General features: G+C 49.2%; 1 protein-coding gene across 10 annotated transcripts in view; it reads right to left on the reverse strand.

Annotated features, from left to right (window-relative positions):
* Nucleotides 1-23,737, reverse strand: part of Tox2 (TOX high mobility group box family member 2) — a 113,381-nt gene that overhangs the window by 19,073 nt on the left and 70,571 nt on the right. The window lies entirely within an intron of this gene.

The following is a 23,737-nucleotide window of genomic DNA, read 5'->3' on the forward strand; positions in this document are numbered from 1 at the left end:
ACACACACACACACACGAAAGCAAACGGCACATCATCTGGATGCCTTCTGGGAGGGTGTGGAGCTCACTGTGGAGCTGGCACCTGTTGTGCCCACAGCTTTGTCCGCAAACACTGGCAGGGCTGGCAGGGCTTCTGTGTGGGCATGGATCCAGTGCTAAGCACTAGAGATGAGAGCCCTGAAGGTCTCACAGTCAGGCAGGGGCACAGGCCTTTCCATGGGGACAGTATGTAGATACAAACCAACATCCCGGGATTTCCAGGTCACTTTATGAACTCTATCCCAGCTCCTCCCCCAAATGAAAAAGATACACCCAATTAGAAGCCTGTCACTTGAGGCTGTCTAGGTCAGGATCTCTGTAGTGGTCAGACGTGAGCCCCTGTCTCATGCTAATGTCCTCCTGTGCTTGAGGACACTGGCACCCGTCTCCTTAATTAGAGAAGTGTTGCTGGCCAACGGGAACTGCCCAGCAAATCTCACCGTGGCTTGACTGATGCAGAACTCCCTGGAGTCATGAAGGCTTCTCTCTAGCTAGAAGCTTTCCTCTGTCATAGACCTTCCTGAACGCCACTCCTCACCCAAAGCAGTCCCCACCCCTCCTCTGCTTCCCCTCTCCAGATCCTTCTCTTGGTGGCTGTGTGCAGACCTTTGGCTCAGTGGGCACAACCTTGCTGAGGGATGCACAGAAGCGGCACAAAGTGCCCTTTTGCTCGCACCAGCCAACACACAGCCAGCCGGGAGCCACAGCCCAGGCAGAGGGGCAGGAGGGAGGTGGCAGCTCCGCAACCGTAATTAACTTAATAGATTCTCAGGGTTTCCGGAATGCTGGGAGCTTTTCACACATGCCCAGCTGCGCCTTCATGGAGGGCATTAGGCACTGAGAGCAACCCTACGGGGGACAATGAGAAATCACACCTCTTCTCAGTTTCTGCCAAGTAACTGAATCCCAGTCCTGCCTCCTTTTTTTTTTTTTTTCCACGTAAGCTACAGACATTCCTTCCTGTTATGTTCTGTTATGTAAGCCCTTCCTGGGTGAAGTTCCTTAATTTCTGAGCCTCTTCAGAAACCAAAGCAGGGTAGAAGCCACTGGCCAGCATTTTATTCATGATCCTTTGACAGTGTCAAGTGTTAACGGACACCGGCACCTTTGTCTACGGAGTGGGGTTAACCATCAGGACTGTGCTGCGTCTACTATTCCATCAGTGAACTCACTGTGTGTGTGGCCCCCACAGACATGTGCGGGCATGCGTGCAGCATCTATGTGCAGGAGCTATATACAGAGAGCGGTGCCGGAGGCCTGTGAGTAACTCTTCGGTGCACACACGTTCTCCTCTCGACGTCTATGAAACCTGGGGTGGTGGAGCACTGTGCTCAGGCGACCGTCTCAGAATCCCACCACTAGGAAACAGGGCACATCAGAACTCCACCTGCCTGCTGCCCGGATCCTCTGCCTGTGCGCACGGAAACCCCAGCAACTATGACGGGGGAACAGAGGGACCGTGAGCCTGCGCTTCCGGGTAGGGAGCTTCGTGGATCCAAACGAGGTAACGTTCTACGTAGCAAACCGTAGAGTATGCGACCCCGACGTTTCCCTCTAAGCTGAGGCTCTGGGAGTAGGGGAGCGTAGCCAAAAGGGAGTCTTCCCTCATGATATACACAGCAGTATGAAGCTCGGCCCCAGGCCTGGAATGCCACAAATAGCCATCATTTTTTTTTTCTTTTTTAGCCAGGAGATGGCAAGGTCCTGTGAATGGGTCACATAGTAAATATTTTAGGCTTCAAGGGCCAGATGGGGTCTGTTCTAACTGCCTAACTGAGCTGCTGTAGCAGAAAGGCAGCTACAGGCAACAGGTAAATGAATGGCTGGGGCTGTGAGCCAGTAAAGGTTTATTCACAAGAAAGACTTAAGGGCCTTTGGCCCATGGCTATTTGCTGTCAGCCTCCTTATTAACTGAACGCCATTGATGAAAATAACAGCGGTGTCTCTGTCCACCCTTCACTTAGCAGTCCCCACTTGCCAGGCAGCAGCCTGCTCATCACTGAATTCTCACTAGTCCTGGAAGGGGAGTTTGTTTTATCCTGTATTTTACAGATGTGGCAATGCAGCACAGAATGGATTGTCGCTGTTCAAGGTCACTGCTCAAGGTGCTGAGATTCACATCAGTGTCTGGGTGGCTCCCAGGCCTGTGCTTTTAGCTGTAACCTTCCGTCCATCCTCCTGCCCCACCTCACGTCAGAGCAAACACCTACTAGGAACTCTCTCTGGGCTGAGCCTTGCCCTGGCCGCCGCTGGGGTCTAGTTCTGAACTCAGGCTACAGCCTCTCTTGGAAACGGAACCAGGCTGGCCCAGGCATGTGACCAAGGCTACTCTGAGACCTTGAAACTCTGTTCCCCTGTTTCGGGGCATGCTGGCTTCTAGAAGCTCACACATACTTTTCTCTAGGAATCGCCTCTGCCGATGGCTGCTACATGGCCTGACTACATCCCTCCCCACGGGTGCTTGTATAAAGTCAAGCGGGGTTCAGAGCTCCTGTCTCCTGGATTAGTCTGCTTCCAGGAGGGCCTGACTGCCCACAGTCCCCTGCCAGTCAAGGTCTCCTCAGCTTAACCCCATCTACCAGGACACACGTGCTGTGTGGAGTGACATACTCACGGGTACCCAGCATGTTTAGATGTTGATATATTGGGGTGGGGCTGTCTTTTGGCCTACCATCCCGTGGAGTCAGTGCTACGAAATGTCACGATTAAAGAAGTCACAAGTCACCCATATCACCTTTCCCATGTGTTTGAAAATCTTCCCCTTTTAAAATTTGTGCACGCGCGCACACACACACACACACACACACACACACACACACACACACACACACAGACACACACACACACCTAGCAGCAGAATAAAAGAGCCAATAGCAAGCCTTCCCCAGTGCCTGCCCCTTGCCGGCAAGCGTCGTTGGCAAGATTTCTAATAAACTTTCATGCTTGGCGGGAGATCCTTTGCAGGCTGACAAATTCGTCCTGAAATGTAGATGTCTTGTTCAGAGTTATTACTTCAGTGCACAGGTGCCCAGCTGCTATTGTAAAACCAGCAAGCATTTAATTGAAACAAACGACTATAATAATAGTACATTATCCCTGCAGGCCAAGCACCATTGTAGTTTTAATTATTGAGTTAAGAGTCTCACTAATTTATCCTTTAAAGCAACAGCCCATTCCCAGTTAGACTGATCATCTTGTTATGAATATGAAGGCCCAGCAGGGAGGATGTGAATCGAAAGCCATTTGTCCCCTTCAGGGCTGTTTTTGTCTTTGAAGAAAGGTTTGCAAACAGGCAGCTGAGCCTCTTGGCAGGCTTCGCTGGGGATAGGAGGTTCCTGTTGAGGTTGGAATGGGGACCTGGTCCTGGAGGTCCTTCCTCTGGGATGCAGGCCTCCCTACAGAGCTAGTGCCGGCTCTGTAAGGAACCAAGAGCCAACATTTTTAAGCTACGGTTTCCACCATAGCTTTAAATCCCAATGCCTGGTACCTCCCTGGTCTCCTTCCTTACTGCTCTCCTCCCTCTCACTCCCCGCCCCCCATTACTGCTCCTTGGATATTCAAGTGGACTCTTGCTTCAGGACCTGCGTAGAAGAACTGAGTGCATTTCTGCCCCTCTCGGAGAGGAAGGGGGCATTCATTGACATTTTTAGTTGTTGTACCCGGACAGCTGAAGCTTAGAATAGAGAAGAGCCACCTCCAAAGCCATTCACTGGGTGTGGGCAGCTCCGTTCATGAGCCTCAGTACGCAGTGTTCTTCCGGGTGGGGAGGAGTGCTCTGCCTGCATACGCCCTCACTCCCAAGACATGGCCCAAGCCTCAACTTCCCTGGGAGGCTTCCCCAGGAAGCAACATCGTGCTGCAACCGATGGCCCCGACGCACACTGGAGAGTGGACAGAAAGTCCCAGCCCCTTGGGCCTGCTAAGAGTGCGTGGCTTACTTTTTAGCGTTGTTGTTGCCCCTGTGTAAACTGCACTAGGGAAAGGCCTTTGCTTTTTTCCCAGACTACCAGCCAGCACCTAGCAGGGTGTGAAGGTCAGCGAGGACCCAGAATGTTCTCGAGAGGTACATGCCTGACGACGGTCCTGGTTTTCTCTGTCTGTTCACATTTGTCCTGACCCTATTGTTACCATCAACTGCTATTTTTAGGATTTGGCAGCTCTTTGGCAATGAGCTGTTGCATGGATGACAGTCATCACGTCTATGTGTATCATTCGAGCTGTATCGGGCACTGCGTGGGGCCATCAGGGAGTTACGGTGACGAGCACCGGTGACGCCTGCCTCATGACCCTAACCCCATACCCGGCTCCGTACACACCGGGAGGTTGTAAGGTGGGGTGTCAAAGCCAGACTATGGGATCAGCAGGGGCCTGCACTGAGTGGTAGACAGCGGGAGTGAGGAGCGGGGGTGGGGTAAGGGAGAGCCAGAGGGCCAGGCAGGACAGGACGGGTGGGCTCCGAATGTCATACCTGAGTCTGAGGAACTGCAAGTGTCCTGTGGACTGGCTGCTAAGAGCAGGTGGCAATGGCGAGGTGAGCTGACCTTCCGAGACTCAGCCAGATGGGGGTGGGTCTGACTTCCCATTAAGGTACTAAAGGGGAGTCGGGAGGGGGCACTGTGACCTTGACCCTCCCAGCCGTGTTTTCATGTGCATTCTCAGGCAGTCCTTTTAATGACCCCAGACCCAACGCTGCTATGGCTTAGGCATGGCAGATGAGCAAAGGCTCCTCACTCAGGCATATGAGGTCTGCTGTTCCCTGTATGTGGCCTGTATGAGGCAGAACTTGGGACTTACATCAGCTCTTCTCAGTACTGAGAGCAGCGGGGCTGGCGTGGGTTAACTGGCCTGACCATGTCTTCTTGCCCGTGATTACAGTGCTGTCCCCAAGGTATGTGTCTTCTCTTTACACTCCAGGAAGCCGGCATAGTTACCTGTCTTGCTTTGATTAATCGGTGTGACTTATCTTTCTGTGTCTTCGAAGAAATGGGAGGGAACAGTCAGTGACTATCCACCTCAGAACTTCTGTGATCACCGAAGATGTATGAGTGTGTGTGTGAGCATGTGAGTATGTGTGTATGAGAGAGAGAGAGAGAGAGAGAGAGAGAGAGAAGGAGAGAGACATTTCAAGAGGCTCAGGATCTGAGAACTCTCTTGTTCTCTGGGGGTCACAGCAAGAATAAAGCTGGAGGACTCAAACGGACAGATCACCAAGGAATAGAACTTCATCCTATGGGCACAGGGAATTCTGGGAGGTGTGAGCCATAGATGTGTGCTCAGCTTAGTAAATGAGAGGGAGGGTCAGGGGGCTCTCGGGGCAGACTCGATGGACAGGGACGAGCTGGGGAGGTGGAACCAGCTGCTCTTGGCCATGGGTGGTGGTAGTGGGGACCGATGATTAAAAACGCTAGACTCTTAGATGTTCCTAATCTTGAGAGCTTGCACATGTTTAATCCCAGGACTCAGGAGGCAGGGTCAGGCAGATCTCTGGGTACAAGGCTAGCCTGGTCTAGAGAGTGAGTTACAGGACAGCCAAAGATACACAGAAAAACCCTGTTTCAAAAGAATGAAAAAAATTTAATTACTTTATTATTTTGCACATATGGGTGTTTTGTCTGCATGTATGTCTGTGCACCATGTGCATGGAAAACCCACAGAGGCCAGAAGAGGGTGCAGAATAGGACACTGGCTCTCTAGAGACTGGGGGTATAGATGGTTGTGAGCTACCACGTGGGTGCTGGGGATTGAACTCGAGTCCTCTGGAAGAGCAGCCAGTGCTCTTAACTGCAGAGCCATTGTTCCAGCGTCCTCCTTAGATTTTAAGGCTCTGCTCAAATACTCTTGCCTCTAGGAAGCCCTGACTCTACCACCTAAACTTGGTCTTCATGGTCCCTCTCATGTACACTGTCATGCCTTGCAGGAACTGCACTTGTCACAATTGTCATCACACCTTCACTTGAGTGTTAGCATGCATGCTCAGCTATGAATGGGGACATCAAGCTGGACTGTGTCCTTGACTTGCCTCTCCCTGGTAGTCCCTCAGTGAACGTGTGCCTCCTCACCATTGGTTCTCTCTGGCAGCGATGCCTTGCTCATTCCACGTACCTAGCCATTGACCCACATCAGCCAGCAGTGTCCTCTGACTTCATGTGTCTGGGTTCCCTCAATTAGGGGTAGAGATGGGACCAGATCTGTAGTTAGGAAGGTTCCGCTGGCTACCCCATGGGCATGAATGGGAGCAGGAAACACTGAGGCAGAAGGCCAGTTTAAAGGCAGCTGTACCTGCTGGTCCCTGGAAGAGATGTCTGAGCTAGGATGCAGGATACCGGAGCAGGGAGGGAACCAAGGAGCGGGTCTTCAGAGCTTGGTAATGTGCTCAGGGTAGGCCCTGCCCTACTCAGCGCTCCCTGGCAGAGTCGAGACCCTAACATGAGAAGGGAGCTGAGGGGAAGGCCAGAGTTATCCATCCCCTCCACCTCCACGCTGAACAGTCTACATTCTAAATTAGCACGTGCGCTAATTAAAACCATCTTTCCAAAGAATTTATTACCGGGTATTCTGAGCTAATTATAAATTCTCTGTGGCTGATCCCGAGCAGTCTGCTAATGCAGTGTTGAAATCTCTTTGGCCACCCTTGTTTAAATTATTCATCAGGCCCCGGCAACAGTTGTGAACTGTAATTTAAACAGTCAGCTCATGAATATTCAATCAACACAACAAACAGTGCCATGTTTTACTGCCTTGCCGCTCAATATTTTGTATCCTCGCCTGTGTTTACGTGTTTTTATGAACTCTCGAGGAAGGAGGAGTGCTCTGCCTGGTTAAGCTGCGTCTGAAGTGCTGGGAGTGGGGGAGGCAGAAGGGAGGGCAGGGATGCCTCTCTCAGAAAAGAGGTCCAGGGATGCGGCTTAAGTGGCTTCATCTCCAAAGTGGGTAGAAGGAGGCCCAGGCTGACAGAGGGTAAAGACTGTCCTGAGACACATAGTGGCACAGATAGGACTCGATGTCCTGGGGTGATTTCTGTTGCCTAATTGGCCATAAATTAATTAGCAAAGAATATCTGGGGAGAGCTGGCCTGTGTGACAATGCCCGGAAGACGGGTGAAGGGCATTACTTGTTTCCAGCCTCCATGGTCAGCGGCCAGATGTTGCCAGGTCTTGTGATGCCACTCAAGGCAACAGGCTACCTGCAGTCCTTCAAAACTTGAGTCTCCACTCCTCCATTGCCATGTGCCTTCTCCCATCACATGCTTTCGGGCCTCCCAGGCCAGGAACACCTTGGATGCCTCCCCAGGTGGCTCCTCGTTTATCCTCATGTCTTCCTCAAGGCTTCCCAAGTATTCAGCTGCCTTCCCTGTAAAGTGGGATAATCTATAGATGGTTGGGTAAGAATTTAAAACAGTGCAGATGACGTGGTGTGGTGAACAGGAAGAAATCCCTAGACCCTTTGGCTTTCCTGGTCAACTCCACCAACCTTACTAACTAGTTACCTGGCAGGGACTATGAAAGGTGCCTGCCTTCTAGCTTGCTACCCATTCAGATTTGTTAGAAACTGCTATGGTGCATGCCCCTGTCCTGGGCACTGTGGCAACAAACAAGAGATACTTGCTTCCTGCTCTCAGGGTAGCCACAATTCCATAAGGAAGACCAAAGCCACACAAGACCCATCTGTAAGTACATTGTCCTTTAGATAGTGCTAAGTGCCATGGAAGAAAATAAGGAGGGAAGATGAGTAAGAAGAACCAGGCAGGGGTGGGATGCAATTTTGGAAAGGGTGGTCAGACAAGGCCTTGTGTAGAAAGGAACATCTGGGTTCCCTCTAAGATGTGAGAGAGTTGTGGGGACAGGTATGCAGACAGTGAGGAAGAAGGCTGCGAGCAAAAGGAACAGATAAGCAAAGAGCCTGCAGTCAGGTCCACACTGGCATGGAAGGAAGCCTTGAGGCAGGGGATGGCTGGCAGGGGAAGTGGAAGGGGCAGGGGAACTGCCAGGCCTTAAGCCATGGAGATTTACACACTCAAGAGAGATGATCAGAGATAAAAACATGGAAGTTATCTGTAATGGAAGTTTTGGTTTCTTTGTAAACACAGTTATGTTATGTAAATATGTTTTTGTTTTCATCCTAAGTAATGGGAAACAGGTCAGAAATGATCAAAGTGTCAAAGTCACAGGCTGAGAACGAAGCTCAGTGAGCAGAGTGCCTGCTGGGCAAGCATGAGGACCCAAGTTTGAATCCCCAGAACTCATGTAAAGCAGATGTGATGGTCCATGTCTGTAATCTCAGTGCTGCTACGACAAGAAAGGAGGCAGAGAAGGGACTATCCCCAGAAGCTTGCAGGCCAGCTGGCCTGGTGTCTGCAGTGGCAAATAACAGGTGGAGGGCAAGGACGGACACCTGTGACTGTTCTCTGATCTCTGTATGCAGCCTGTGGCACACGCACACCAGCCTCTCCCACCATTTACGTATAAATGTTTAAGTTCACAAGGGAATGTCCAACAGTGGAATGTTGTGCATCCTACTAAAAAGGGGACACTGTGGTGGCCTGAATGAGAATGACCCCTATTGGCTTATATAGTTGGATGCTTATTCTCCAGGGGAGTGGAACTGTTTGAGAAGGATTAGGCGGTGTGCCTTGTTGGAGGAGGTATGTCACTGGAGGTGGGTTTTGAGGTCTCAAAAGCCCGTACCAGGTCCAGTCTCTGTTTCTGTCTCTCTCTTTGTTGGTCTCTATCCTCTCTCTGTGTGTCTCTGTGTCTCTGTCTCTGTCTCTCTGCCTGCTGCCTAGGATCAGGATGTAAAGCTCTCAGCTACTGCTCCACTACCATGCCTGTCTGCTTCAGGCTACAATGATCATGAACCAACCCTGTGAAACTGGAAGCCCGCCCCCAGTTAAACGAGTTCTCATAAGAGTTGCCATGGTCATGGTGTCTCTTCACAGCGGTAGAACAGTGACTGAGACAGCCACACACTGTAGCACGCACGGAGGTAAGTCAGTCATCCAGGCCACGGGAAACTGCCAGTTCACTGGCCAACTCTGGTAGGACAGAGCAGAAAGCACGAGAAAAGGTGCCATTTGTTGGTTCCCTGTGAGCCTAAACTGTAAAAATGACTGAAAAGATACTTAGTAAATGGCTAGGTTGATAAATTATTTGTGGTTCGTGGTATGGTTTTAATAGATTTTCTTTCTTCTTTAATTTTTAAAACAATGGAAACATGGCATTTTAATAAAACCCGCCAAGCTATGTCTGGGGAAGAAGAAAAAGATGTAAGAACACTTCATTGCAAAATTTATAGGGTACAGCCAGCCAACACCATACTCAGAAAAAAATATGTACTGCCATAACCTTTATTATTAAACAATAAACAATAATAGTAAATGAACAAAGGGACATGAGGATCGAAAATGAAAAATTTAAAGCACTACAGAAGGAGGGTGAGATTAATAAAAACATAAAGGGGGAAATGAATAAATTAAGAGAAAGAAAAGTAATGGAATCCAAACATAACTCTGACGGCCAATTCTCCAATAAATAAGCAAATAAAACGAAGAAAAACCAGTAATGGAGAAATCTTTGGTAGAGAGGAAATCAGAAACACACCAGCTTAAGGAAGTGGCTGGGGATAACAGTCATGAGAGCTGCAAATGATGAGGCCGGTGCTGGTGGCTGCAGATCCCAGCATAGTCAGCTCTCTGTCTCAAGAAGTTGTTTATAACCTTACCACAGAAGCATGAAAAAGCTGTCCATTTAACATCAACAGCCGTGGCAATGGCTCAACTGTCAAAGCGCTTCCAAGCTCAGGTGCTGAGCTCAACCCCCAGCATTCACAGAAAAAGCCAGGTGCATGCCTGCAATCCCAATGTCGGGGGGTTGGGGATGGCAGACAGGAGGAGACATTCCAGCTGGCATCCAGTGAGAGGCCCCCATCTAATCAGTAAAGGTGTGGGGGGCCCAGTGAGGAAGCTTAGCAAGCATGATGACCCAAGTTCAATCTCCAAGGCCATAAGGTAGAAGAGAACATGTTTCTGCAAGCTGTCCTCGTAACTCGCACATGTGTGCTGTGATACGAGTGCAGCCCCATGATTCTTCCCTGTACACCAAATAAACAAACAAGAAACACAATACATTTTTTTCCAAAAGTTAGAGAGCAATTAAAAAGGGCCAATGTTGACCTGTGGCCTCTACATGTATTCTCTCTCTCTCTCTCCCTCTCTCTCTCTTTCTCTCTCATGCATGCACACACATACACCAACCTTCCTCCCCTGAGCTGCATGACCATTTTACTATAAAACATGAAAGATCTTAAGTGAAACCCAGCCTATATTCAAAAGCACATGTGTTTGTAAGTGTGTTTATGCATGTGCCTCTACACAGAGTAACAAAGTAGGACATGTGAATACTGGGAATCTAAAAACCCATCACCCATCAATCCCATCCACCAACCCAAGGGGCAGTGAATGTACTCTAGCCTGATTTCCACAGATATTACAAGTAAGCCAAAAAATGAAGAGTTTCTAAAAAGCTGCCCATCAGCCCCGCCCCAAGGGCAAATCAGACAGTCACCATGTAGGAAGCCAAAAGCCCACGTGTCATTGACATGATCTGTAGAATGTGAACTTACATTCTGGCTGCACCAGAACATGAAGGATGGCGCCTCAACCTTGGACTCCTCTAGAGCTTCCAAACCTCAGCTCTAGAAAGCTGCCCTCTGAGACAGCCACCCAAAATTGCACATAACACAGACCATTTGAACACTCAGACTCCCGCCACTTGTGCAGCGTTCTTAGGGGGGCAGGGAAAGCCCGGGCCAGGCGTCCAGGGCTTGCTTTCCTCGCCGTCTGATTTCCTAGGGACAGGCGAAAAACTTAGAAGATAGACGGGAAAGTTCTTATCCCAGAGACACAGTGGACAAGCGCAAAGCCTCGAAGTCAAGAGATGTTCACCTCAGCTCCTGGGTCCATGCACACAGGTTTGGAGGTCCTTGCACGAAGCCGCCAGGAGGGACAGAGGCATTTAAATAGATGGGCGTTCACACTGTATGTCTGAATGGCACAAGTCAATAAGACGGCGTGAACTCTCCTCTCTCTTAATTTGTGAATCTAATGAAATTGCAGCCAACTCTCACCTAAGGGAACCTCTTGCCTAGGCGATCCACACCAGCTCACTTCTTACCAACCCGTCATGAAGACTGACCCTCACTTCCCATGGGGGTGCAGAAGCTACAAGTGCTGTGGTCCAATTCATACTCCAGAGTTTCCTGCAGGGCCAGGTCAGACCTAGAGACTCCCTCAAACATCTCGTGACCCTATGAGGAAACTGGCCCTGACAGGTTAAACGCTTGCTGAGGTCACGTGGTTGTGTGACAGGGCTCCTGACACCATCTGCTCCAGAGCCCTCCCTTTTAGCTTTCTGGGACTCTCTGAGTTACAACCCTGGGACAACAGCCTCTTACAAACTCCTCTGAGCTGCTTCACAACTGCCTAAGGCCATGTGGGATGTATCCATGCAGCATAAGAATAAAGTGTGGCCAGTGGGGAAGCGACTGGCCTCATGCCATCCCTCAGTGTCAGCAGGGGCAGGCATGGGCACGAGTTTCCTGACCCCTGGCTGGGGTACCTGTTCCTGGCATGCAGGCAGAACTGATGAAGGCGTCAGGGTCACTATCTGGCTTACTCTGCAGCAATGATGTAGCCTGTACTACAGTTAAGGGATGTTCACATGTTTGTTCCTTCATTCTATGAATCTTCTTGAGACAACCAAAACACTCCACACTCAAAGCGAGGTGGGAGTCTAAAACATCCTTCAGCACACTGGATTCTCACTGCCCCCATGGTGTGTGCGATAGCAGCTCCATCCTGTTTGTCTATGTTGACACAGGTCTCACTTAGCCCAGGCTGGCCTTGAAGTCACTATGTAGCCAAGGATGACTTTGAGCTTCTGATTTTCCTGTTTCTATCTCCAGAGTATGGGGCTACAGGTGTGCACCACCATTCCCAGTTTATGTGGTGTAAGGAATCAAGCCCAGGACCACATGCCTGTTAGGCCGGTACTCTACCAATGCAGACACACCCTCTGCCCTTAGTTAATTATTTGTTTGTTTGTTTATGCATTCATTTATTTTAAAAAACAGGGTCTCATGTGGTTCAGGCTGGCCTTGAACTCCCAATCTGTCTGTCTCGTCTCCACTTTCCAGTTTCAGACACATCAGCTCCATCTCACTCAAGGGACTGCAAAGCTCTGGGCTCCCAGGGGAGGGCATGGCACTGGCTGCCACCACCACAGCCTGGCCACAGTACCTCTGCTGGCACACCTCAGTTTCCAACAGAAAGATTCTCCTTGAGACGTGTGTACCCAGAGTCTTCCAGGGAGCACTGAGCTCCCTCCTGGAGCTTTAATATTTAGATGAGTTTTGCCTGCCTAGCTGTCTTTTAGAAAGACTCCTCGAAGTTCTAAATGGTCAAAGCCACAGCTGAGAGAAAGAGCACACGAGACGGACTTTTTATTATCCAGCCGGAGCAGGGGGAAAAAACGACTCCCATAAATCTCAAGTTTTATGTTCTCCTGACACTCTGCGGAGACATCGATGGTTTCTCGGCTATGCCGATGGTACATTAAAACCTCATTTTCCCAAACATGGTACCGAATATGCACTCGGAGGAGAGAGCCATTATACACAGTAATATTGGAACTACAGCTGACGAATGTCGCCGCGATTTCCCCCCCAAATCCTCTCCGCTCACACTCTGCTGCTGAGCTTGGCATCGTGCCTGGAAGACTGTTAAACACCTGGCCTCTGCACACTCCAAGGCCGGGGGGTCACAGCTCCGATTAGCAGCCTGGCAGGGGGTGGAAGGGTTGGTTCCAGAGGGCTGCTAAGCAGCCATAAAACACCACAAACTGTTTTCCCAGTCATGGCAGGAGGGATGGAGATTGGAGACTGAACAGAGAGATCCCTATAGGGTCGATTTTTTTTTTCTCCAGCTTTTGCTGCTGTCTTGTCTGTCTCCGTGGCCCAATCCTAGAGCCACCACATCCAAGAAGCCCTCCCTGCCCCTAGTGGCAGGAGAAGAGGGTGGAGAGAAAGAGGGTAAAATGTCTAGAAACCTTCTCCCACCCAGGCTACATGTAAAGGACAGAGCGTGCCCAAGAAAAGGAGGAGGCATACAAATGTGGGAGAAGGCAATGGGGTCGGGGGTTGGCTGTGGACAAGACCCATAAAAGGTTCAGGCTCTCAGAGCCCAGTGACATTTGAGCTCTTAACCTTTCTTAGCTTCTGGCCCTCTTCCACAATCCAGAACATTCTCTTAGTAAGAGTCTTAGTTTCTTCCACAATTCATGTGCTCCAGGGCCAGATTTTTAGTTTAGTTTAGTTGTTTTTTGTTTTCGTTTTTTTTTTTTTTTTTTACAAGATATCATTGTAAGGCTCTGACTGTCCTGGAACTTGCTACACAGACTATCCTGTCCTTGAATTTACAGAGATACCCCCATTTCTGCCTCCCAAGAGCTGGGGTTAAAGGTGTGTCACCACACTTCTTTAAAAAAATTAATATTTATTTTCACTTTATTATGTATGTGTATGTGTCTCCTGAGTGTATGCCATGTGTATGTGGAGGCAAGAAGAGGAACTTGGATGCCCCCTCTCCCCCCAGATGGAGTTACAAGCAGTTGTGAGCCGCCTGAGGTGGGTGCTCGAAAGCGAACTCAAGAGGTTTTTTTTTTCTTTTGGAAGATCAGCAGGTGTTCTTAACAATAAAACCATCTCTCCAGCACCCCCGGCCTCTGCCCCTCACCCAATTCTTTTTTATTCCAGGACACAAAAAGATGGAAAGCTCAGCGCGTTTCCTCTAGACTTTCATCCATGCCTGTAACACCAGGGGACCTCCAGTTCTGAGGACCTCATATCCATGTGATGCACAGGAGCCCGAAAGGCTTTCCTCTAAGAGCTAACCACATAAAGCAGGTCTCAGTCTTGGCTTACTCCATTCCCCCCATTCACTCACCAAGAGGTTGTCATTTCATTAGAAAATAAATAAATAACAGCGCCTCTTCCCCAGAGCGAAAGAGTAAAGAAAATAACAAATATGAAAGGATAAGGGTGCTAGGCATAGCCGGACACCTTTAACCCCAGGCCAGGAGCACCCCGGAGTGTCTCTACAGCTTTCATGGCTTGAGGACAAGTATGTGAGCAGAGTCAGCCCAGCCCGTCTAAAGACTCTAAGCCAAGAGCACTGGGCTTGGAGTCCAAAGCCTGGCCTTGGGTTCTGGCTCTGTACTTTTCCCAGCTAGGTGATACTGGGCAATTACATTCCCTTTTCCCATTCAGCCGGTGCTAATCAGACACCAGTGGCTCACTAGCCTCTACCAGATGCCTGTGCGGGAGCAGGAACAACACAGACTTGGCTCAGGCTGCCCCATGCAGCTGAGAAATAGACAGCAGATCCTCCCATGAGTTCAGCCTGCCCCTGCCTTTAGGAGGACGCCTGGTGCTCTGTTTTGACTCTGACCTGATGACTGGAGAAATGATGCCTGCTTCCATGTCTAACAACATGCTCTGACTGCCACCTGCATGACACATGTACACGTCCAAACACTCACTCACTCACTCACTCACTCACACACACACAGTTTCTACACATTGCAAATGTCCCCTGGGTGGCAAAGATCATCTCTAACTGGGAACCATTATGCACAGTCCCCTCTGCTTACAAAGCTTCCCTGTGGTCTCTGATTAGGAGAGGCAAGAGTATCATTCATGCAACGTAAGGGCGAAGCAAAAAGCTCAGGAGTCAGGAAAGTAACATTTTAATGCAATTATTTTTTTAATTTGTGTTTTAATTACTTACTGTGTGCTTTTATGCAGATATGTGTAAGCAGATATACATGCATGTATGAATGGAGGTGGGAAGATAACCTGCAGTCAGTCCTCAGATGCCACCCATCTCTCATCTTTGGGACAGGGCCTCCCACTCACCTGACGCTCACTGAGCAGACTGTCTGTCCAGGGAGCCCCAGGGGTCTGGCTGTCTCTGCCGTGCCGGCACTGGGATTACAGGTGTGTGCTTCCACACCTGACTTCCTAAAACTCCTGTTCTCACACTTGTTGTGGCTTCAGCAAGGGCTCTCTCCCCGGTTCTGGAGAGACTGGTTGTTTTTGCTTTGGGAGGTGGGGTCAGTACTGGACACTGTGAGTGACAAGCCAGGGCTTCTGATAGCCATCAGGCAGTACCCAGGACAGCCCTCCCTCAGTGCAGGACCGTCCTGTCCAACATTTCAGCGGGCTCAAGGTTGAGCAGCAGCCCTACACTGAAACACACATGAGGACCTCTCGGCACACACTGCTACTTTAAGCAGCCCTCAACCTTTCTAAGCCTTCCCTTTCCACATTGGACAAATGTTGGGAGGAGGCACTGGGCCCAAGCCTTCCACAGCAGGTGCTCAATAAATGACTGTGTCCCAACCTTCCCCTCACTGAACATACCCCCCCAAACTTCAGGACAAACCATTCTCAGAAGAGACGGCATTTCTGGATTCCAAAGAAAACTTTGAAACAAAAACAAACAAGCTTTATTCTGCTCTGACCTTCCTTGTTGGAAAAAAAAATATTCATGAATCTTATCTCTCAACAAATATGATCCATTTGAGCAGAATCCGGCTGCGTGCTGGCTTATCGCTGCCCTGAGTCCTAACAGGGAGTGAATTTTTATGACTGAGTTGTAAACCTTTGCAGAAACCATTTTTAAACTAAAAAAAGAAATGCTGACAGATTCTTAACTACTCTAGTTGCTAAATTAAGCATGAAGGATGGGATGGTGGAGGGTGCAAAGGAAAACAAAAGTGCTCAGAAAGAGTTAGTGGAGGTAAAACGATGCTCATTAAAAATAGAAACACACTCACACACACTCACACTCACACACAAATCTTTTGTGTTCAACTTCACACTCGTACATCATAATGTCCCAGTAAAAGGGCATTTCCCCTGAGATAATAAAAGAATTGAATTTTTCCTTATCGGTCATCTATTTTTCTAGCCCAAGCTATTACTCCCGCTCTGGGGTTGCTAGGCAACAAGAAATATTAATAGCAGCTTTTATTAGCTTAGCTTTTGCAGCGGAGTACCAGAATGAGAAAATGGGAGGCATAAATGTGTTACATAAATCTTTCAACCTCTCAGAGCCAGTGTTAGTCTCTGTTTTCATAATGATTTATTGAAGTGATGGTTCATTTATGAGCAAAAGGAGTCTGGGATAAGAAGACGGAGCAGTCCCCTGCAGGAGTGTTTGAAAATAAATAATTATAGCAGGGGAGTAAAAGCTGTTTAAAGCCATTTTTTTTCCCTGAGTTTTATAAAATGTAAAGGACACATTTCCTTGGCTTATGGTTCTGAAAAACAGGGGTGGGGGGAGTTGTATCCAGACTCCAGTGCATACCAAGAAAACTTGGGGCCTCTGAGTAGCTCCATTTCGGTCCTCCCAGGGCCCCATTTTGGAAATTGGCATTCTCCTGCTCCTGCCCTACACGAGACAAAAACATGGCTCCCTCTATTTTTGCTGTGATAGATGTGCTCCCTGGTCACGGAGCTAAGACCAGTTGTTTCTTGAGCCCTCATTCTTTCAGCAGGAAGTAGAGCTGTCACTGATGTTGGTGTTAAATGCCAAGGCCCGAATGACATCACGTTATCCTGCCATAACAGATGTGCTCTATCCTGCCAAGTCCTGACTGCCCTCATCCCATCTCCAGCCTTCAGGGCCCCCCACCTGCTTTTCCAACCCCCATCTCACAGGCTTGCCTTGGTGAACAGCCCGGGCACTCTCCACAGCAGAGCCCACACCCAGCAGGCCAGCCTGGCTGAACTCAAAGACGAGGCAGCATCTGTCGACACCCATGTGAGTGAAATGCTTTTACTAAGCATGGTAACTTACACTGATTGGACCCACCGTGTGCCGCTTAGATTCCTCCAACCATAGACTTTCCAAGTTCCCCTGGCCTCTGTGGTACAGATGAAGAAACTGAGGCACAGGACTCTGAAACCCTGCTCTGGGTCACAAACCAGTAATAACAAGTGTGGAAGCAGGGCTTTGAACTTAGGTCAGCCTGAGCACAGGGCCTACATCTGTGACTTTTGGAAAGTGCTAAAAGTCAAGAAAAACAAAATATCAGCAACGAGGAAAAAAAAAAAAAGCCACCTAGAAAAGCAAAACAATAAGTGTCCTACTTTCATTTCTGTTGCTGTGTGATAAAAATATCCTGGGGAGGGAAAGCAGCTTTGGGGGGGGGGGAGGGAGCATGATGGCTTAATGGGCATAGGAGCTTGCAGCAAGCCCATGACTTGAATTTGATTCCCAAGTCTCACATGGTAGAAGGAGAGGGAATTGACTCTCCCAAGTTGTCCTCTGAGGGACAGACACACCAAAACCAAAATACACTGATTGATAGATAGATGGATAGATAGCTATTTTGTCTTAGGTTTTTATTGCTGGATTAAAACACTGTGACTGAAAGTGACTTAGTGAGAAAAGGGTTTGTTTCATTTTACAGTGTATAGCCCATTATCCAGAAAAATTAGGGGCAGGGACTCAAGGCGGAACCTGGAGGGAGGAACTGAAGCAGAGGTCATGGAGGGGTGCTACTTACTGGCTTAACTCTTTATGACTCACTACCCTGCTTTCTTATAACTTCCAGGACCACCTGGCCCAGGTGTAGCATCACCCATCACAGGCTGAGACTTCCTACATCAATCATCGATCAAGAAAATGCCCCACTGGCCAATCTGGTGGGGGCATTTCTTCAATTGATGTTCCCTTTTCCCAAATGACTCTATCTTGTATCAAGGTAGCAAAGAACTAGCCAGGACAATGCTTTTAAAAAGTACGTTAGGAGCTGGGTGTGGTTGCACACACCTTTAGTTCCAGCAACCAGGGAGGCAGAGGCAGGAGACTGTGGTGAGTTCAAGGTCAGCCTGGTCTACAGAGCAAGTTCCAGGACAGCCAGGGCTACACAGAGAAACCCTGTCTTGAAAAATAAACAAACAAAAAAAGTAAGTTAGGAAAGAAAGGAGTTTGTAATACTGGGCCACAGTCTGTCATCTTGGAGACGTTAAGGCAGGAACTCAAGAAGCTGATCTCAGCACACTGACAGAGAGACTGATGCTCCCGTGCTGCCTACTAGGGAATGATCCTGCCCACATAGGGCTGGTTCTTCTCTCACCAATTAGCAATCCAGTGAAGCCCCTACAGCTAGGCACAGGCCAACCTGATCAAGATCGTTTCTGAGATGAAACTCCCTTCCCTAGTAATTCCAGTTTGGCTCAGGTTGGCAGTTAAAACTAACCATCGCACGAGGTTACCAAAATGACCACCACCCTGTTTCCTGTGTTCTTTCCTTCTGCATGAATCTGCCACTTCTCTGTCCATGAGGTGGGTCTACTGCTTGGCTCTCTGGGTCGACCCTGCGACTGGCTTTGGCCAAAGGATTTGCAATTAATAAGTTTGAAAATTTGCACCCTGGGGTTACCCTTTCTCTAGGTTCCTGGTGATGAGAGACTCAAAGCTAAAACACCTCCACTAGTTCCAGCTGACACTAGCCAGGTACTGAGAGGTATGACCACCCCAGACACTGGACCCTGGCAAAAGGCTAACTAACCCCAGAAATCACAAGAGGCCATTCGGCTGACTCAAGAATCGCCAGAGGTAATTAAGATGAATTGTTTTATGCCATTAAGCGTTTCGGTGGTTTGTTACAAGGCAAAGCTAACAATGCAAGTACAAGCCAAAACATCCACGCATTAAGAATAATAAAAAATGGGCTGGTGAGATGGCTCACCAGTTAAAAGCACTGGCTGTTTTTCCAGGGGTCCTGAGTTCAATTCCCAGCCACCACATGGTGGCTCACAACCATCTGTAATGGGATCAGATTGTCTCTTCTGGTGTGTGTGAAGGCAAAGCACTCATAAGAAAGAAATAAAGAAATTAATAAACAAACAAGAATAATAGAAAAAAAAAACCAATTGGTTGGCCTTGGGGGGGGGTCTGCTACTATGTCACTAAGAAGTGTGGCAGACAAAGGTTTGAGTTGGCGGTCTTTGGGCTTTGTGTCTCAGACTCTGAAGGACAGCATTCCTATGCATCAACCCGTGTTCATCAGACAGGGTAGACTGAGCCTGTGGGTGGGGCCAGAGGAGCAGTGAGCAGGAAGGAACAGCATGATGCAGTAAGGGCAGAGGGCCGTTAGGGGGCCTGTTGAGGATCCACAGAGGCAATACACAGTCTGCGCTTACCACTCCCGGGCTCTAGGCCCAACACAAGGCTGTGTATAGGTTCTCTCATGACAGAATCTAAAGCAAGCTGGTCAAGTGCAAAGAGACTGCAGTCCTGCCTCTAACAAGTACTCCAGGATACCAGCCTGCAAAGGCCCTTCAGCTGTGTTGGGAGACACAGGGAGGGGAGGTTCACTGGGTACTCTGACCAGCTCTTGCAGCCAATCAGTGAGCTTCCTAGTCTCAACATACAAGGTGCTGGGCTGGAGAGATGGCTCAGCAGTTAAGAGTACTGGCTGCTCTTCCAGACAACCTCGGTTTGATTCTCAGAACCTACGTGGTAACTCCAACTCTAGTGCCAGGGGATCTCCTATCTACTTCTGGCCTCCAAGGGCACTGCACACATGTGGTACACAGACATACATGCAAACAAACATTCCTACACACATAAACAGACAAATAAGTAAGTTAAAAACAAGGTGGAAAGTGATTAGGGAAGGCACCAAACCTCTGCCCTCCACACAACCACGCACAGATATCTCAAAGATGGGAGGAGAATGTTGGAGTGACCTGTGCCTTGCCCCTGTCCTGAGAACTGAGATGGGACCACGCCATTCCAGTGACCCAAGAGCTCAGCCTGGGAAAACCCCAGATTCCAGACCACCAGACTCCACTGGGATTCTGCTTCTTCCTGCCAGAGGCTCCCCCCTCACCCAGGTATCTCTGGTTCCCTGAGGTGTGGTTTTCCCTTGTGGTAGAACATCAAGCCCCACCCCTTCCTGGCATTCCTTTCCCCTCAGTAAACAGCCACCCTTAACTCTGCTTCCCAGATGATCCCAGAAGATGTGGCCTCAGACTCCACGAGAAACTTAATAAATTCCACTCTCTGAGCTTCTTTGGGCATTTTAGAGGCTGATTTATAAATACAATATCTCTCTCAAAATGAAACAATCAACATAGGATAAAATTATTGCGTTATGAAAATAGAGGTCAGATGGAGGTGCCGTGCTTTAAATTAAACTGGCAAAATATATCTTTCATACTAAATTGACTCTTTTTGTCTTGGAAATGAATGTTTAATCAGTTAAGATGCAGAAGTTGAGGGAGAAAGCCGTGAGCATATTTAATTTTGTAAGGGGGGGGTCTTGCTTCCAATGTTCTGCATGAGACCAGCAGCATCAGGAGAGGAGCTGGAGCCACATGCCTGTGAGATCTAGCAACCAAGCAGGGGACCAGAAGGGACTGGCATCTTCTAGGGTCAGAGCTATGGGGTCTTGGTCTGATGAAATAGCCACCAAAGATTACAGTCTCACCTACTTCTACAGAGGTGGCATCTCTGGGGCACCTGGGTCTATGGGGACAACACATCTGGGCGTCCTCCGTGCTACCTGCAGCCTGGCTGTGCAATCCTTCTCCCCTCCTGGTAGAACTGTGAGGTAGGTGGAGGGACTTGGGAGGGTGTGACTTCTGGGGATTCACTGAGAACGAGGTGGCATTTTTGCTCACAGAGCATAGCATACAGGTCTGCCTCATGTCCAACTGTCACTTCTCATGAGAGGGATAAGGCAGTTTCCAAGAGTCATCTGCTGTCCTGTGCTATGCTGAGTCTCTACCAACACTCCCAAGGCCCCAGTCCGTGTTGCTCAGTTGGTAGAGTGCTTGCCTAGCATATCCAAAGCCCTGCCTGAGTTTAGTCCCTAGTCCAGCATAAACTGAAAGGTGGCACATGCCTGGGAGATAAAGGCAGAAGGATCAGAAGTTCAAGGTCATCCTCAGCTACATAGTTCTAGTTCAAGACCATGAAAGCTTGTCTTAAAAAAAAAAAAAAAAAAAAAAAGAGGAAGAAAGGCTACAAGGCCCAAGAGTGACTGCCCTAGGAGTAATGGTGGGCCTCCGTTAGAGGTAGCAAAGCATGATGGGAGTGTGAGTAAAGGGCCATATCTGGAGCCAGGAAGAAAAGAAACTAGGTTACCACAATCCTCTTGTCCTTAAGGGCCATTCACTGGGTTCCACCTCTTCAAGGCCCTCAGCACCTCACAATACCACCACCCTGGGGTCTGAGTTTTCCATATCGGCTTTTGAGGACACTACCCACATGTGAACCACAGCACGGACTCTCTTCTCTGCATTTGCACCTGGAGTATGTCAAGGAGTCTCCAAGACCACTAAGCCCACAGCAGAAAAAATGCCTGATACTTAGAAGGTGTTCAAGCTGAAGATCAGCCTGTCAGGGCAGGTAGAAGAATATCAAGTCATGCATGGGCCATCGAGAGGGCCCAGAGGGGAAAGCCACTTGCTGCTAAATCTGACAAATGGAGTCCACTCTCTGGGACTGCAAATTTTCCTCTGACCTCCACAGATGTGCCATTGTGCACGCACATGCTTGCACACACAAATACCTCACATGTACACACTTTAAAAAAATACTAAGTTATAATCCTGGCAACCTGTAATGTAACAGAAGCAAGTGGTCTTTGCAGACAGAGTGCAAGCGCTGGACCACAACACTGGGAGATTACTCCAGGTTAAATCCCACCATAAATGTCCAAATGAGAAGGGCAGGGGGAGCTCTCACTGATAGAAGAGAGGCCTGAGATCAGGGAGAGACAGGGCCACAAGCCAGGGAAGCCTCTAGATTCTTGAGTCCAGAGGCTGGAATGGTGGACAGCCCAGAGCCTCCGGGGGAAGCTTGGCTTCCTGGAAGATCGATTTCAACTTGAGATGCAGTCTTTGGACCTTTGGGGTTGTGAGTGGATGGATCTCAGCTGCTTTTGAGCCACAGGTCTGTGGTTATTTGCCAGAACAGCCATGGGAAGGAGAATCTGGTGTGTTTTCCCCTCACCAGCCTCCAGTCTCACCATGTTACTTCCCTCTCCATGGAGAGGTGCAGGGAATGAGAGAACACATACAAATCCTTCCACACAATGTTTGACACCCAGCAGCTGCTGCCATAAGCCCTGCTTCACACACAGAGCAGGCGCTGCACACCCACACACACCCTTTCTCCTGGCACTTCCCGTGAATTCAAAAGCTCCGTTGTCTGTCAAGGCTCCCTGCCTCCTAACCATCCTGTCCCAGCACATTGTCTTTATCTGGCTTTCCCATTTGGTGGGTGCCTCTGCCCTGGGTCACAAGGTCAGGCTTATCTTTCGTTAAGTAAGGAGGGAATATGAAATTGAATGAACCCCTGCAATTCTAGGCTAATGGAGAGCTAAGAACTTGAGGAGCGTCTTAAATCCATCCCAGCTGTAAAGGAATCGGCAAAGGTCTGGCTTGCATAGAGCTCAAGTAAGCGATCGAAGGGGACCCAGGGGTGTTCTGTGATCACCAGGCAGCAGGCCTTGTAATGATCAGAGCTGTTGTGAGCAGGAAGCCTGGTAGGTTTACCAGCGTCAGTACAGATGTGTGAAGGCCAGGCAACAACCACAGGTGTCTCCACTTTGTTTCTCGGACAGGTTCTCCCAGGAGCCTGGACCTTTCCTAGTAGGCTCGGCTGTCTGACCAGCAAGTCCCACTCTAAGACATGCCTGTCTTAGACTTCCCAGCCCTGGGACTACAAGTGCAGGCCACCATGCTGGCCTTTATTTTTAAAACAGGTTCCAAGGGATCGAACTTAGGTCCTCGTGTTGGCAAGGCCACATGACTGTAGGGTCTGAACCAGTCTACTACTTGGAAATAAAAACTGGGCTCCTGTTAAGGGGGTCAAAAGATCAGGATTCCTGGAGACTGGGGCATCCATTTCCATTAATTAGTTAAGTATTGACAAGGTCTCGCTATGTAGTTTAAGCCTGGCCTGTTCATGAACTCATGCTCTTTTTGCCTCATCTTATATCAGAGTACAGACTGAGCTGTGGTTTCTGGGCAGCTGTAGTGGCAGGAAACACCATCCAGTCAGGCGGGTACCCTGTCCTTCAGCCTCAGCAGCGCTTGTAACCCAGTCAGACACAACCGAGGGTTACTTCAGCCTGGATACAGTGGCAAGCCCAGCCAGTCAGTGCTGAGCCATGGTTCTCCTCAGAAGACTCAGTCACTTTGCCGTGAGTGCTGTTAGCTGCAGGCAGCCACGGGCCTGCTGAGTGGAAATGGGGGTGGGGCGGGGCCACAACTGACACGCATCAGTACAGCTCTGGCAAAGAACCATCCTGGAGCCTTTGTCTATCTGTGCCTACATCAGTCTCTAGCGCTCATGTTACCATTACCCTAAACATGAATATGAGAGTCATAACTCTGATGTTAACTGTGAGGGGGTGGGGAAGGAGAGAGGGGAAGCACAGAGCTTAAGAACAGTGCTAGAAGTCCTCTAAAGTGCCTCCTGTAGGACTTGATGGTTCAGACCAACCATCATGCTATAAAAACACCCCCCCCCAATGCGGGATTCAGGACCCGGTGCCGCAGGCTCTCCTGAGCTCCTTCCCCTCCGCTGGCCACAGGCTCTCACTCTCCATCCCCA

Source organism: Meriones unguiculatus, chromosome 4 (genome assembly GCF_030254825.1).
Source record: "Meriones unguiculatus strain TT.TT164.6M chromosome 4, Bangor_MerUng_6.1, whole genome shotgun sequence".
Classification (NCBI taxonomy): domain Eukaryota; kingdom Metazoa; phylum Chordata; class Mammalia; order Rodentia; family Muridae; genus Meriones; species Meriones unguiculatus.